The sequence below is a fragment of the Rhinolophus sinicus genome, chromosome 2 (assembly GCF_057876585.1).
Source record: "Rhinolophus sinicus isolate RSI-liver-muscle chromosome 2, RSI-T2T, whole genome shotgun sequence".
Classification (NCBI taxonomy): domain Eukaryota; kingdom Metazoa; phylum Chordata; class Mammalia; order Chiroptera; family Rhinolophidae; genus Rhinolophus; species Rhinolophus sinicus.
The window spans coordinates 12,455,775-12,471,220 of record NC_142502.1 but is presented as its reverse complement, the minus strand read 5'-3'; the positions used below and the strand labels follow the sequence as shown (position 1 = coordinate 12,471,220).

Below are 15,446 nucleotides of genomic sequence, written 5' to 3'. Positions count from 1 at the left end.
GAGGGCAGAGAACTGGTGGAGCCAAAGACAAGCTTCCCAGATCAGAGAGTAAGTACAGAAATGTCTCACACCCCAAATGTGAAGGGGTTTCCTGAATTATTTTTGTTGACAGATGCTTTCCCTGCTTGCTTTTTTACTCAATACTACTTTTTAAAAAAAAAAAATAATAATGCATTCGGTTAGATTTTTTTTTTTCATTTTTTGCTTGAATATAAATTTTTGACTGAAGGGATACTTGGGTACATTTATTTTAGAAATTCACAACTCGTTTTTTAAGTGCTGTTCTTTCTACGTCTAATGTTGATCATGTGAACCTAGGAAACATTTATTTTTCACTTTATTTTAAGTTTAAACGCCATGATTTTTATAGACACAGAGAGAATGAGACCTTGAACTTTTAAGTGTCAACTGAGAAACTATTTTGAAATATAACATATATGTGGATTAGGTGTAAAAAAGACATTCTATTTTAAATATGGATTTTTGTGTGGCAAGAATTATGTCAATGGTAATATGTGGTTCAATTATTTCTTTTATATTAACTTTCACTATAAATTGAGTAATATTGTTGAAACCCACACGTAAGGAAATAAGTTCCCAGTGATATCTACAAACAAGCAGAAAAAGAAATATATATATATATATATATATATATATATATATATATTACAATTTTTATGCTAATAGGCATAGCCCAATTTTATATTAATCAGATGCAAAACTAAAGTAGAAGAGCAATCAGTTTTTTGTAACTGTCAGAAAACATACTAAATTTGAATGCCACAACTGTGTAATAAGGAGATGTTCCCCGGGGATACTTCTAGCACCATATGAATATGGCCTTCAGTACATACTTGAGCCAACTACGTGCCTGGTGGGAGATCGGCAGCAGTTGAAAAGGATCCTAACTTTTATTCAAGCCCTTGTCACCGAGAGAAATCCTCTTGATGTAAAATGGAACCATAATGCGTGTAACTCTTTCTATCAGACGAAGTTTATTTTCCAAACTCTGCAAGAAGCATTAGAAACTTCTGCTGGACACTATGGATCCCTGTGTATCTACCCCAAAAAACTGAAAACACTTATTTGTAAAATATATGTACCCATAAGTTCATTGCACCATTATTAAATGTAGCCAAGACAGAAACCACCTAAGTGTCCTCCGACTGTTGTTTGGATAAAGAAGTAGTGGTACATACCCCATTTCCCTGAAAATAAGACATAGCCAGACAATCGATCTAAAGCGTCTTTTGAAGCAAAAATTAATATAAGAACCAGTATTATATTATATTATATTATATTATATTATATTATATTATATTATATTATATTATGTTATATTATATTAAAATCCTGGTCTTATAGTAAACTAAGACCGTGTCTTATGTTAATTTTGCTCCAAAAGACTCATAAGAGCTGACTGTCCGGCTAGGTCTTATTTTCGGGAACAATGAATAGGTACAATGGAGTACTACGCTGCCATAAATAATGATGAAATAGTGCCATTTTGGACAACATGTTTGGATCCTGAGAGTATCATGCTCAGTGAAAAGAGTCAGAGAGGAAAAGATCAGAACCATAAATTTCACTCATGTGTGGGGTACAAAACAGAAAGCAACAAATGGACATGCAAAACAAAGTTATAGACATAGGGAGCAGTACGTGGTTACCAGAGGCCAAAGTGCGTGAGGGGAGGATGGAGAGGAGCAAGGGTGTCACATATATGATAACAGACTGAGACTAGATTTTAGGTTGTGAGCACACAATGCAATACAAACATGATGTATCAGAGATTTGGATACCTGAAACTTATATACTTTAATTAACAGATACCTCAATAAATGAAAAAAAAAAAAAAAGAATTACCTGTCTGGAGACATTGTGGTTGGAATATCTGATGTGACTCTCTCCCTTTTGCGGTGCAGAGATGGAAACCCGAAGGAAGCCCCAGCTCCTTGTGCGCCTGACACTTTTCAGCGTGCTCTTCTCACAAACGCTGGCTTGGCCTCTTTCCGAAGCTCCTGTTCTGAAGTAAGTTCTCTTCCAATTCAGACAGTTGAAGAGTCCATCTTTATCTAAATGAGAATTTCCTTTCCGTTATATAGAACAACTCATTTTTAAAATTTTCATATTATTTATTTAAATATTTGGTCGATATGTTTTGCAAACTTTTCCCCACCATGTCAAAATGACTGTTCTTTTGTATATCTCTTACTAAACTTATATTAATACATAAGATTAGAAACCTGAAGGCCCCACAAAATTCATTGAATTTGAGTAACTATTGAGAGATAGAAAGATTCTTTGGACTTGATCAATACAAAGAAATATATCACACCAAGGTGAATTTTGAACTAACTTTTAGAAACTTAAAGGAAAGCAGTTATTAGCCAGCTATCAAGAAATGCTATTTGTTAAACATTATCAAATAAACAAATTGCTTCCAGTTTTCATATTGAATATTAAAAGTGCTTCCAAGTTTCTGTATTGTATAAAATCTTTCTTCTGTGGAACTTAACTTTGCAAAGTGAAGACATTACAAAGGACGCATACTTTGCTTAATGCTCAGATAGGATTGAACTGAGTAGCTCTTATGCTTAGGACATAGAGCTTGTGAAAGTTGTATGGCATCTATATTATGAGATAAACACAAATTTTACTATTAATACTGTCATAAACCATAGGAGCCATGGTCAATTACGCTATCCATATTTTGTAAATGCGTGACACTTCCCAAGAGTTTGAATGTGCATTTTTCAAACAACTGTAAGATCAGAAGTGATGTCTTCTGAGTAAGGAACGTGTTCTACTTCTATTGACTTTTTCCTAACATGTTGGGTGACAGAATACCATCCGAAGAAGCAAATGAACTTGATCCAGCTTTACTAACACCAGCCACTGACATCTTGCCCAGCGCATTTCCTAAAAATGACAGGGGAGTTCTTTTTGATTGAGTTTCATTTTAGAGAACGTATCTCTGAAGTATAAATTTTAAATTTTGCGTCTCCATGGAGCTATTCCTACAGCATAGCACTGCAGGTTTCCACGTGTCATGGCTTCCTCCAGCCTGACTTACTGCAGCTCTTGCAGCTGTCCATGATGTTCATGCGCAGAGGTAGCAACAAGCCAGGATGAGCCCATCACTCACTTACTTTCTGTTGCACAAATTGTCAACATCAAGATTGTACCGATTCTAGTAAAACCTCAGTATTTAGGATTCCATGATAGAGGAAGTTCTAAGGCAAGAGTTTATCTCTTGGTAAAGAAAGTATGCCTATTAATAAAAGCTACATATTCACAGAACCACTTGCCAAAAACCCCATTAAATTAGAGACCGAGAAGCTCTATACTGAAGACAGAAAATAAAAGCTTCCTCCTTAGGACCGAAAAGTTGGTGGATAGGCCCTCAGATTCTCTCCAATTTAAGAGATTTTGTTCCCAAATAGTTTTGGAGAAGAAAAAGTAGAAGGCATAAGAGTGTTTGTGCTAAAATCAAGATAGTTTTTTCTTATATATCCTTCTGGTACATGAACAAACCATTAGGAATCATTCAATCAATATATCAATCAAAAATAGGACCTAGTTTAAATATATTTCTCCCACCAATATGTCTTAGAGGAGATTTAGTTTGAAAGCTTCCATCAGTGAGCATGTATGTTGTGCTATAACTCTAAAAGAGCTAATTTCTTTAATTTTTCAACATTTTGGGCTGGAAATATAAAAAAGGTTTTGATATAGATCACAAGAAAATATCTTTAATTAGGTTATTAAGAAATCCTTCTGGACTTAAGTGAGCACAAGAAACTGTCATAATAAGCTGATTAGTTCGTTTCTTTCTTGTTCACTGAGCCAAAATAATATTTAAAAAAACATTTTAAAAAAATTATTCTTTCTGCCTTGTTTTAATAATGCCAGAGATGCTGGAGAAATTTTAACCAGCAACTATGAAAGACCCTTGCGTCAACTTCCTGCCAAAAGACACGTTGAGTCCTCTCTTAGACAACCAGATAGGTAAAGAGAATTTATTATTTTTACCAAAAATGATATGATTATCTAATCTGCAAATTATACTTTTGCTGTTCACAATTTAGTTCCTTTGTTCCAAATTGATAACTCTTGATAATATTCAATTTAGTTAAAAAATAACGTATATTCTTCATTAAAGTATACCAGTCCCATGCATTATAAAATAAGGCTTTCTAGTAATATCATACACACTGGTTCAGACAAATTATTTTTGTAAATAGCAATTATTTGTGATTTTGCAATGAAATTGAACCACAGGCAGTAAGAATCAGACATAGTACAAACTGAAGCAAATTTTAGCGTTAACCATAGTACTTGTTTTTTAACTCTTGCTCAAACCAAGTATTGGAAGATTATTTCTTTAACTTGAACATACCTGAAAATTTACTAGGTACTATTTACGTCAAATAGCTTTTTTCAAAGCACTTATTTTTAAAGTAATTTCCTCCTAATGGCAGAACACAACTTCAAACATATCCCCGTTTGTATTATTTTATAAGTTGTTTTCTCATTTACTACAGAATGTATCTTAAGACACTCCCAGAAAATGCCAAAATGTGTTGGATTATTCCGAACACCCCTATGTTTAGGTTTAGGTGTATTTTCCTTTTACACCTGTGAAAGAAAATGAGTTGGGTATTGAGATTCTTTTTTATCTGACAACAAAATATTTGGAACTTTGTTATATATACCATTTCTTGTTAAACCTCTCTGATTTCTATTTCCTCATATTTCATAGCAATAATATCTCACAGGACAAGGGTACAAACAGAAATCCCTCGGCTACATGGTTCACTGAAAAATTGACCCATCTTGATAACGAACAAGCTCTGATAATATACTTGGAGGATCTCCTTGGTGTTAGGTAAAGAAACAGAAAACTTGGTAAATGAGAAATTATAAATGACATTCAAAATAGAAGCTACGTAATGGACACTTATCTATCTCTCCGCCTCACTGTCCATCTACACTCTGTGAAGTGGCGATTCTCAACCTGGTTGCCATTAGACTCCACTGGAGAATTGTTAAAATACTGATGTCTGGCCTTACCCCAATCTCATGGCCAGGTGTTTAGTGCCTCCAGAGGTATGGTTCTAGACGTCCGTATTTGCTAGGGCTCCCCAGCTTATTCCATTGTGCCTCTAGGGTTCAAAATGCTGAGTGTAGAGGTATCTAGTCTTAATCTGTAAACAGGTTTTTAGCCAAAGTGCTGACATTTAAAACACATGAAGCCCATCAGTTAGCAACTAGGTATCACATGGAACTCCCTTTATGTGAATAGTCAAAACTTATTTTACTAAATTCAGCCTTGAGTTATTTTGACTGCTCAAATCCTGTAAAACCTGTGTCTCTCTGTGGTGATAGATATTGGAGAACAATAACAGGAAGTGGGGTGATCTCTCTTTTTATTCCAATTATTTTTGTTTAGATGGTGAGTACTAAGCACAATCCTGGTTGGGTGAGTTCAGACAAGATGACTGTCTTTGACCCAAGATTATAATTGTGTAAGAATAATTATAGCTACTTAAGTGTCAAACAATAATTCATAAATAATAACTAACCTCAAAGATCATTCTTTAGCCCCCAGAGCACTTTACAGAGCACAGAAAATAGCGTAGGTTACATGTTATATTTTCTTTAGATGCTTTCTCATCTAAGAGCCTTCACATGCAAAATGTCTTCTTCTGATTGCTAGAGATGCGGAAGTCACTTCAGAAATGAGGAAAAAGCTCTTTGGAACAAGCTGATGAAAGCTCCCCAGTGGTGTGTATACCTGTGTTCTTATTTTATTCTTACAGCAATCATTTAGTTATTTAAGTAGGTCAGAGTCACTTAATAAGAAATATCTTTGACTTCTCACAATGAGACCTCATCTAAGAAGGATACTTATGCCTGAAGAGAACCCCACGCCATATCTGTTGAGATATAACACAGAGGTGGCTGATTCCCAGTAATGAGAAACACTGGCTTTCTTTGGAGAATCCAGCCATGCTGCTTTTGTTAATTGAAGATTAAGTCCCACAAGTGACTGCTAGCAACTCACTGAAGTATAGGAATTACGAACAAATTACAGCATGACTCGTTATCGTGAAAAATACCAAGGCATTCTGGGTCTAATTGTATTCCTGAATACAGCAAACTTCCTGTAGCAAAAGTCCAATTTAGGTTATTTTACCTACAAAGTGAATGTAGGTAGTATACTTCCAATAACAGTCATTGTAAATTACGTTTTGAGTAGAGAAATTTCAAATAGGGTTTTTGTTTGTTAAATGATAAATTTGTTATCGTAGTTGTTTTTATGTGTACATGGATACAAGACATGTTTCTAACCTGAGTTACTTTAAGGTTGACATTAGCCCATAAAAAACGTTTATGTAACTTTGCAAGTTCTTAGTCATCACTGTATCAGTGGTTGGCATGATTTTTCTTTAGTGGCAATGCAGTAAATATTTTTGGCTTTGCTGCCTATATGATTTCCATTACAACTTTGAGCTCTGCTGTAATAGCATGAGAGCTGCCACAGATTATACATAAAATAAGAGGGAGTGGGTGTGTCACAATAAAACATTATTTGTAAAAAATAATGTTTTACAAACATCATTTTACAGGTTGTTGGCTAGACTACAGACTAGGCCTAACCTCAGACTAGGTCCAAGAGATTAAACTGGATGAGCTCAGACTGATGAAAATTGATGGTGTTTCTTCAGTTCCTGGAGTTAATATCTCAGGTTTTCATTAGATTCCTCAAGAGTGGACAGGATGTCTGGGAGGACACATGCACCATTGGTTGCTTCTGGCCACTGATTACCCCTTCACCTCTAACAGAGATACAAAGTCAGGCACTCTGGATCTGCTCATTCTATACTATAAAAGGATATTTCAGAGAAACATGTCCCATTGCTCAAAAAAGTTACGTAATCCCACGTAGCTTCTTGAAAAAGTGTTTTTTAAGAAGTCCCTCTCCATTAAATTAAGAAATACAATGGACACTAAAACATAAAAGAGGATAAATCACTCAGGTTTTTCAGTTGTTCAATCATTGTTGGATTCCATTCTTAATCCTTTCTGTTTCACTTTCGACTGGGTAGCACTTTATAAATTATTTCGACAGAAAATCTTGGGGTTCAACCATTTGTGAAAAATTACAAATGGGTGATTGTTAGTGACTAACCAGAGAGCCCCTTCACATTGTAGTTCCATTTGTGACAAACAGTTCTTTGGAAGATGCCCTCCTGATATCCCACAACACAATCTATCACAGGTTGTTGACAGGGGCAAAGAAAACTGATGTAGATCAAGTGAGTAGATAGTGAATGAAACAAAGATGCGGTAAATCAAAACATTTTTACACTCATATACCAATTCTTTCTTTTTCAGAATTTTTGAAGAAAAATGATTGTGTGGAGTAATTATATTCTGAGGTCTACATATATAATTCAAGAAACTTCTTCAATATCAAACCGAATAAATCACTGTGATGTCCATGTCGTGACTTATTTTATTCCAACATAATAACTGTTGCTTACATTGCAAACATTGTTTAAGAGTTCTTAAAATGGTCTTGAACTCATGAAAATCCTGGAATTCCAGAGGCTGTGTATATTTTCTAACAGATATATTTAATGTCACGTAAACACCAAGTTCATTCCAATTATACGAGGCTTTAAGCAATGGTAGTAATAGAGCATAATTGATGTGTGTATTTATAGAGCACACTTAACTATTCAGAGGAGTGGAGTCAATAATCAGTGTGTTCAAATTTGTGTGTTAGATAGATGGAATGCTGTATTAAATAAACCTCAAAATGTCTAAGAGAATACCAAAAAATAAAAATTATTTCTTGAAAAAAGATTTTCAAAAAATGTTATGCATTCCCACATCAGCAGGCAAACTTTATTTTGAATGAGATTAATAATCTCTCAAATTTCGATTTCTAATTGTCAAAGCATCTCTTCTGATGTAGTGTTTCAATGAAGGAGAATGGCCTCTGCTTCTGACACTGGACCTTTCTTTTATGCTCATGTTAAGTATGTGTAGAATGTAAACTGAGTGGAGCATTTGTTTTTCAGTGATATGTATTCTTCCATACCACTGAAAGAACGCTTTGATCATACCAGCCTCCATCAATGAAAATACATTTGGAGACACAACTATTTTCCTAAAATGATTCCATGAAATTACATATAGAAAATAAAGACCTTTGATTGTCATTGCAAACAATGTCTATTGTTTTGATTAATTTAAAGGAATTGGCACTACCTTGTTTTAGCACTAAAGTTGTATGCACTAGATAGGTCTTTTTGATATGTCAGGTGGGACTATTTGAATGTTTTATTATGTGTGAGTCCTAAAATAGCAACGACTTAAATAAGACAGAACTTTCTTACTCACACTAGGCCAAAAATAAAATGTCAAGGGATAGTATGATGGTTCAGTTCCACGAAGTCCTCAGAAATCTAAACCCCTTCCATGCCACCTTTCATCTCCTAGGGCACGGCCCTTCTCCTCATGATCCAAAGTTGCAGCTGGATTTCCAGCCATCATACCGGCTTTCTTGCAGCAGGTGGAAAAAGAGGCTCCAGGAAAAAATTTTTTAAAAAAAGAAGAAAGCAAAAGTACATGCTTATTCACCTGGTATCTTATACTAATATTCCCTTGCAGAGAACAAAGTTTTATGGCGACAATCATCTGGAAACAAAGCTGGGGAATGTTTTCTTTAGTTGTTTTCTATGTGCCCCACCAAAAACTGGGGTACTATTAATATAAAACAAAGAAAACATATTTTTATTTGGAGATACTTTCTTTTTAAATCTCAGACTATGTATAAAAAATAGTTAACGAAAGTAAATATTCTGTTAGAAAGTGACAAGTTCTGAGGAGAAAAATTAATGTATAGAAATAAGATATTAAGGGTAAAAAAAAAAAGAGAAAAAGATTAAATTTAAGATGAAGGTCCCAGAGTAGGCCTCACAATGACGTGAATTTTAAAACAAAAGCCCAGAAATATTGAGCTCTGGGTCTCTATGGGAAGATCATGCTAGACAGAAGGAATTCCAGATGCAAGCCCTGAGCTTGGCGCTTACCTACTATTATAACGAACAGAGTGGAGGCCGGTTTGACTGAAGGGAGAATGATTAAGGTACATCGTAAGAGAGAAAGTCAGAGAAGTTTTAAGGAACCAGGCTGCATATTAAATCATAGGTTATAGCAAAACTTTGTTTTTCATTTCGAATGAGATGGGAAGCCATGGATACAATGGCTCCCTCCCTGCACAGCCTAAAAAGAAACGGCCACCGGTAACTTTCTCCACAGCGTGACCTCAGATTTTCTAGCTTCTCTTTTCTTTGTTTTCATTTCTTTCCTCCCTCCCTCCTTCCCTCCCTTCCTTCCTTCCCTCCTTCCTTCCTTCCTTCCTTCCTTCCTTCCTTCCTTCCTTCCTTCCTTCCTTCCTTCCTTCCTTCCTTCCTTCCTTCCTTCCTTCCTTCCTTCCTTCCCTCCTTCCTTCCTTCCTTCCTTTTATAAATTTTCCAAACAGACCCCAGTTAATGGTTGCAGGCCAATTATAAATATTGAATATAAGTGAAGAACCAAGGATCTCCAGGTGTTTGAGGAAAACCTGAAGAAGGAAAGGGCCAACTTGAAAAAAAAAGAAATGAATATGGCTGAAAAGAAATGTCAGACAATAAAAAACAAAGTCTAGGAGGTAATATAAAAATATTGTATAAATAAAACAAGACTTGATGCAGGAACTGAGATGAAAATTCTCTGAGACTGTAAAATTGCCTAAATTAAAATAAAATTTAACAGAAGTGTTGTATATCAAATCAAGCAAATTGCCTATAATATTAGAGATTAATTAGAAAAAAAATGAGTCACAGATAATCAAAACCAGAAGTCTTCTCTCTTGTAAACGGAAGTTTTAGAATAAGAGAAAGGAGAACCTTGATGGGAGAACATAAAGAAGTATCAGAAAAGTCATTTTTACCTTCCCTACATTATACTTCTCGTGACATCCGACCACATGCCTATTTCACTCCCCAATAAATGCACATTCTACAGTATATGAACTGTCCCAGAATATCTAATTAGTTTGTTGAATTTGTCAGTTTGAGACAACATTCTTTTGTGAAAGGCACAAAATGTTCCGTGACAATTGGTTGCAAAAGTGGCAAACTAACTCTTAAAATGTCTCTAGACATCCTAACCATTTTCATATTTACAGCTTCTGGGGGTGATAAATTCCAACACTTAGTTTTCTAACATCTCTGCAAGAATTACATTGAATCTATGCAATCTAATAAGCAGAGTTACATATTTTCTTCTGTGTTTATGTAAATAAAAACTATACATGACCATGTGTTGCATTAATATTAAACGAACACACGCCACACTGTTTCCAGTTTTCAGATACAGGAACTATTTTACAGGATATCACAAACATAGAAAATAACAATTGTACAATAATATCTGTGAATTCCTGAGACCCTTGGAGCCACACATTTTGTTAGATCTAGACTTTAGAAAAATACACTCTAATTATTTATTTGCCTGTTCTTGTTTAGGGCTCCATCTCATACTGTACCCTTTCTGGTTAACAGAGCAGATTAAATTGTTTGAAAAGACAGAGAGGGGAAAAGACACATGAAAAGCATCTGCCTTTTCACAACCCTCTGTTGACAGATTTCTCTCCTCCACTATCAGAGAGAAAACACTTCCTTATTCCTTCTCTTTTGCCTCATGTAATGTAAGTCTCCAGCCAGATGCATCTCCTTTCAGACTTCAACTTTTCTCATTTTTACCCCACACAAATGTGCTCTTTCTTTTTGTTTTTCTTGGACACTCGCTTTGGTGTCACAATTTTGCTTCTTTCTCTCTGGCTCTTCTGTTTTCTATAGACTTGTGGCTTCACGCACCAGGGCATGTCTCTCTGCTCCTTTTCTTACCCACATGTTAACCTCATTTGTTCCAGGGACAGAAAATTCATATACGCATCTGTGTCCTCAGATTTCTTTTTGTCTCTTCAATTTTCTTCTATTAGGTCTGAGCTTGAATTAGAGCAAAGGACAAAGATTAAATTTCTTGTTAACTTTGGCAAGAGTAGAGGTGAAATCAAGCACTTGTTAGCCCAAGTTAATGGGGATAATGCCATGAAGAAAACGGCAGTGTACAAATGGATTAAATGTTTTTCTGAGGGGAGAGAACGGGTCACCGATGAAGAGAGGTCAGGGCGGCCAGTAATGAGCCAACCTGACGAAAACATTGCAAAACTTCATCGGATTGTGCTTCAAAACCGTCAGCTGACTGTGAGAAGCACAGTAGACCAAGTAAACATCGATAGAGAGACAGGAAAATTTTAACTGAAAATTTTGGCGTGAGAACGATGTGTGCAAAAATGGTCCTGAAAGAGCTCACAGATGAACAAGAACAAAGGAGAGTTCAAGTTTGCCAAGACTTTTTGGAGCAGTAAGATGAGGTTTGGGGCCGTTTATCACTGGTGATGAAACATGGGTGTACCAATACAACCCTGAAACAAAATGTCAAAGTGCACAATGGAAGTCAGTCAATTCTCCATGACCAAAAAAGTTCCATCCGTGCAAATCAAGAGTCAAAACAATGTTACTAAGCTTTGTTAATATCAGAGGGATTATTCATTATGAATTTGTTCCAACTGGACAAACAGTTAACCAAGTTTGCTACTTGGAAGTGCTGGAAAGGCAGCGTGAAAAAGACGAAATCAACCTGCACTTTGCGCCAACAATTCATGATTCTTGCATCACAACAATGCACCAGCTCACACGGCACTGTTAGTGAGGGAGTTTTTAGCAGTAAACAAATCACTATGTTGGAACACCCTCCCTACTCACCTGCTCTGGCTCCCAATTACTTCTTTCTTTACCCAAAGAAAATAAAAATATTGAAAGAAAGACATTTTGACAACATTCAGGACATGAAGGGTAATAAGAAGACAGCTCTGATGGCCATTCCAGAAAAAGAGTTCCAAAATTTCTTTGAAGGGTGGACTAGGAGCTGGCAATGGTGCATGGCTTCCCAAGGAGAGTACTTGGAAGGTGACCATAGTGACAGTCAGCAATGAGTTATGTGGCCCTATTTCTAGGATGAGTTTGCAAACTTAATTGTCCTACCTAATTTGTCAAAGTCCTCATCCTGAAGGAGAAAATCTGCTTTCGTGTCCTCTGGAAGTGAAATGCTAGTCTTTATCACATTAATATACTGTCTTTCTGCACACAGTACTTAACCTGTACTCCGTATAGCAGCCAGAATGATATTTTAAAAACAGATACCAGCTCACCTCATGTCCCTGCTTACTGGCATCCTTTCCCTTAGGGTAGGGACCCCTGTCAATTTCTCATTTATGCCACACCTCCAGGTTCTCTGAAACAATTTTTGTTGTTATTGTTGTAATTGGATGGTCTTCCCTCTTTCCTCCTTTATAGTTTTTAAGCCAAAGTTCACCTGTTCAATGAATCTCAGCTTTGATATACCTTCCTCAGAAATACCTCCTCCAGCTTTCATAATACATTGTAGTATTTCCTAAGTCATCCCACTTTATAATCACTTATTCAAAGCCTACAGTTTTCATTGTTTTTAGTACTGAGACAGTGTTTGGCCTTTCAAATCTGTATTTGTAATGAATAAGAAATGAAATGAAAGAATTACATTTCTTGTAAGTTTAGAAGCAACAGGTAATAGTTTTATAAAGAATTTGCATACCAAATACATGTGATTTTCATTTTATTTATTCACTTATTCTTTAGAAAAAGACATTTTGAAATGTAAACCATATATGAAACAAAGTTAGATGGTATTGAAAATTCAAGTATAGTCTGATCAATCTGGCCTCTCTTTGAATGCTTCAAAAATTGAGTGCATGGAAAAAATTTAAAGCGAGAGGGCGGGGAAAGTATTTCACAGTTACTGTCCAAGAGACAATTTCAGTAAATGCACTACACTGAATAACTAACTTCAGGATTTCTACTCAGAAACAGTAATAGATGTTAAAAACCTTTTGGTCGAACTAGAGCAGCTTTGGCAAGCTTTTCTTGTAAAGGCCCAGATAGTACATATTTGCGGCTTTGAGGTTCATTCCGTCTCTGTCACAGTGACTCTACTCTGCTATGCAGCACAAGAGCAACCATAGGCAATGTTTAAATGATTAGGCATGGCTGAGCTTAAACAGAACTTTATTTACAGATCTAAAATTTAAATTTAATACCCTGTTTTCCAAAAACAAGACCTAGTAATGCATCTTTTAGAGCAAAAATTAATATAAGACCTGGTCTTATATTATATAAGACCCAGTATTATTTTATATTATATTATACCCAGTATTATATTATGTAATATTATATAAGACCCAGTATTATGCTATATTATATTATATTATACTATATTATACTATATAATATTATACTATATTATATTATACCCAGTCTCATATAAGACCCAGCCTTATATTATACTGTATTATATTATACCCAGTATTATATTATGTTATTCCCATTATTATGTTATATTATATTATGTTATATTATATTATATTAATCATATTAATTATATTATATTATATTATATTATATTATATTGTATTATAGACCGGGTCATATTAATTTTGCTCCAAAGGACACATTAGAGCTGATTGTTTGGCTAGGTCTTATTTTCGGGGAAGCATGGTATCATTTTTGTGTGCAAAAAAATATTTTTCTTTTGTTTTTCTACAACCAGTTAAACTATAAAAACCATTCTTATCTTTCACAACATATGAGACAGGTGATAGACAGGATTTGGTTCACAGGCTGTAGTTTGCCAAACCTTCATGCAGAGTTGAAGTTTAACCACAAAATTAAAGAGCTAGCTCTCTTCAAAGTCTGGAAACACCTCATCCTGTGAATTCAATAAATACAACTCTAGAGTCTTTATAAATTGAAAGCAATAATTGGGACTCTTTTATGTAAGACTATTCCAGATATTTTTCTTTTTATTTTTCTTCAGCCTCAGAAACACAGGTTTCAACAATAAGCTTAAATAATATCAAATGAAAGAAAAAGAAAAACCTTTCCATTTTTCCATATAAATTATTCATTTCATTCTGATCAGTGAGCATGGAGAGGAACTTATAATGTACCTGGTGTTGGGATATAATGATGCATAAGAGTCAGTTCCAGTAACAGACACAGTTAAATCAACTGATCATTTGATTGCAGTATGGTAAATACTGCGAGAGAAAAATACAGAAAGAGTGCTACAAACACCAGGCTAGAAGGATGAGAGAAGACATTCTAAAAGAGTAATGAATCATTTACTTTTTAGAAAACATTCCTTATTTCTTTGTGAAAACATATTTTTATAAGAATTTCACTGGTTTGGATCAATGTTTAACCAGGTTAAAATAGACGCCACTCCTTAATCAAACACTAACCAGAGAGCTAATGTATACCTACTATTACTTTTAGGGAGTAAAAGGCAGCTTATTTATTGTTTATTGAGACACAACTCTAGAAAAAGAAAAATGGATATAGCTAAGAAAATTTTTTAAAGATAAAACTGGTAAAACTTGGGGAAAAGCATCCTATACCAAAACTAAGTTAGATTTGAAGATGAGAAAGAAGTATTGGACATTGGACCAAAATAATTTTTTTTAAATGTAGAAAGATTTGAGGTCCAAAGCAAATACAGTTGAAATGAGCACCATCCCAACCTCATGCACCCACTTACCTGACACAGATCCTTAGCCCCTGGGATGTGTCAGACACTGTACATGCACATGTTGTCACTGAGGACGTGTCCAATGTAACATGCTCTAATCACAGAGTGCGCTCCATGTTATGTTGGGGAAATGCAGAGTCAAATGGGAGCCCCAGACTGGGCACTTAGCCTGGTTTTAAGAGGAGATTTGTTTGGGATCTTACCAGAAAAGTATCGTTTTAGCTGAGACTTGAAGAAAAAGAGTGATTGGAATGGGTTCTCCTGAGAGGAGGAAATGGTGTGAGTGAGAAACCACAGGTAACAGAGAATACTGTACTTCTGAGGACCTGACAGTTTTTTAGCATGGCTTGAGAATGATTATGGTTGGATGGGGTGAGTGCAGTATGGACTAGGATTGCAAAAAAAAACAGTACAAGAGAAGGAAAATGGAGACCTTGCCTTCTTCAGTGACTCCTCAGTTTGTTATCTGAGAACCTCAAATCTCACATCTGGCTTTTTTTTCATCCTTAAATGATAAGAACTGCTATGTATATACCCATAAATGTCAGAGAGTATTGATATCTGTGCCTAGAAACACAGATAAATCCAAACTGTATAATTCTGTTTCCCTTCTCAAGAAAAATGCTAAGAACGGCCCTTCTTACGGATGCAGAGAAGGACTGTGTTCCGTTTCTAACACTTTAGTTCAGAACCGT

General features: G+C 35.3%; 1 long non-coding RNA gene across 1 annotated transcript; it reads left to right on the top strand.

The window, feature by feature from the left end:
• Positions 1-1,941: 1,941 nt before the first annotated feature.
• On the top strand, positions 1,942-7,511 carry LOC141571917 (uncharacterized). The gene is made up of 3 exons (XR_012496961.2): positions 1,942-2,031; positions 5,723-5,790; positions 7,405-7,511. It is a non-coding gene; the product is annotated as an uncharacterized LOC141571917 (long non-coding RNA).
• The last annotated feature ends 7,935 nt before the right edge of the window (positions 7,512-15,446 follow it).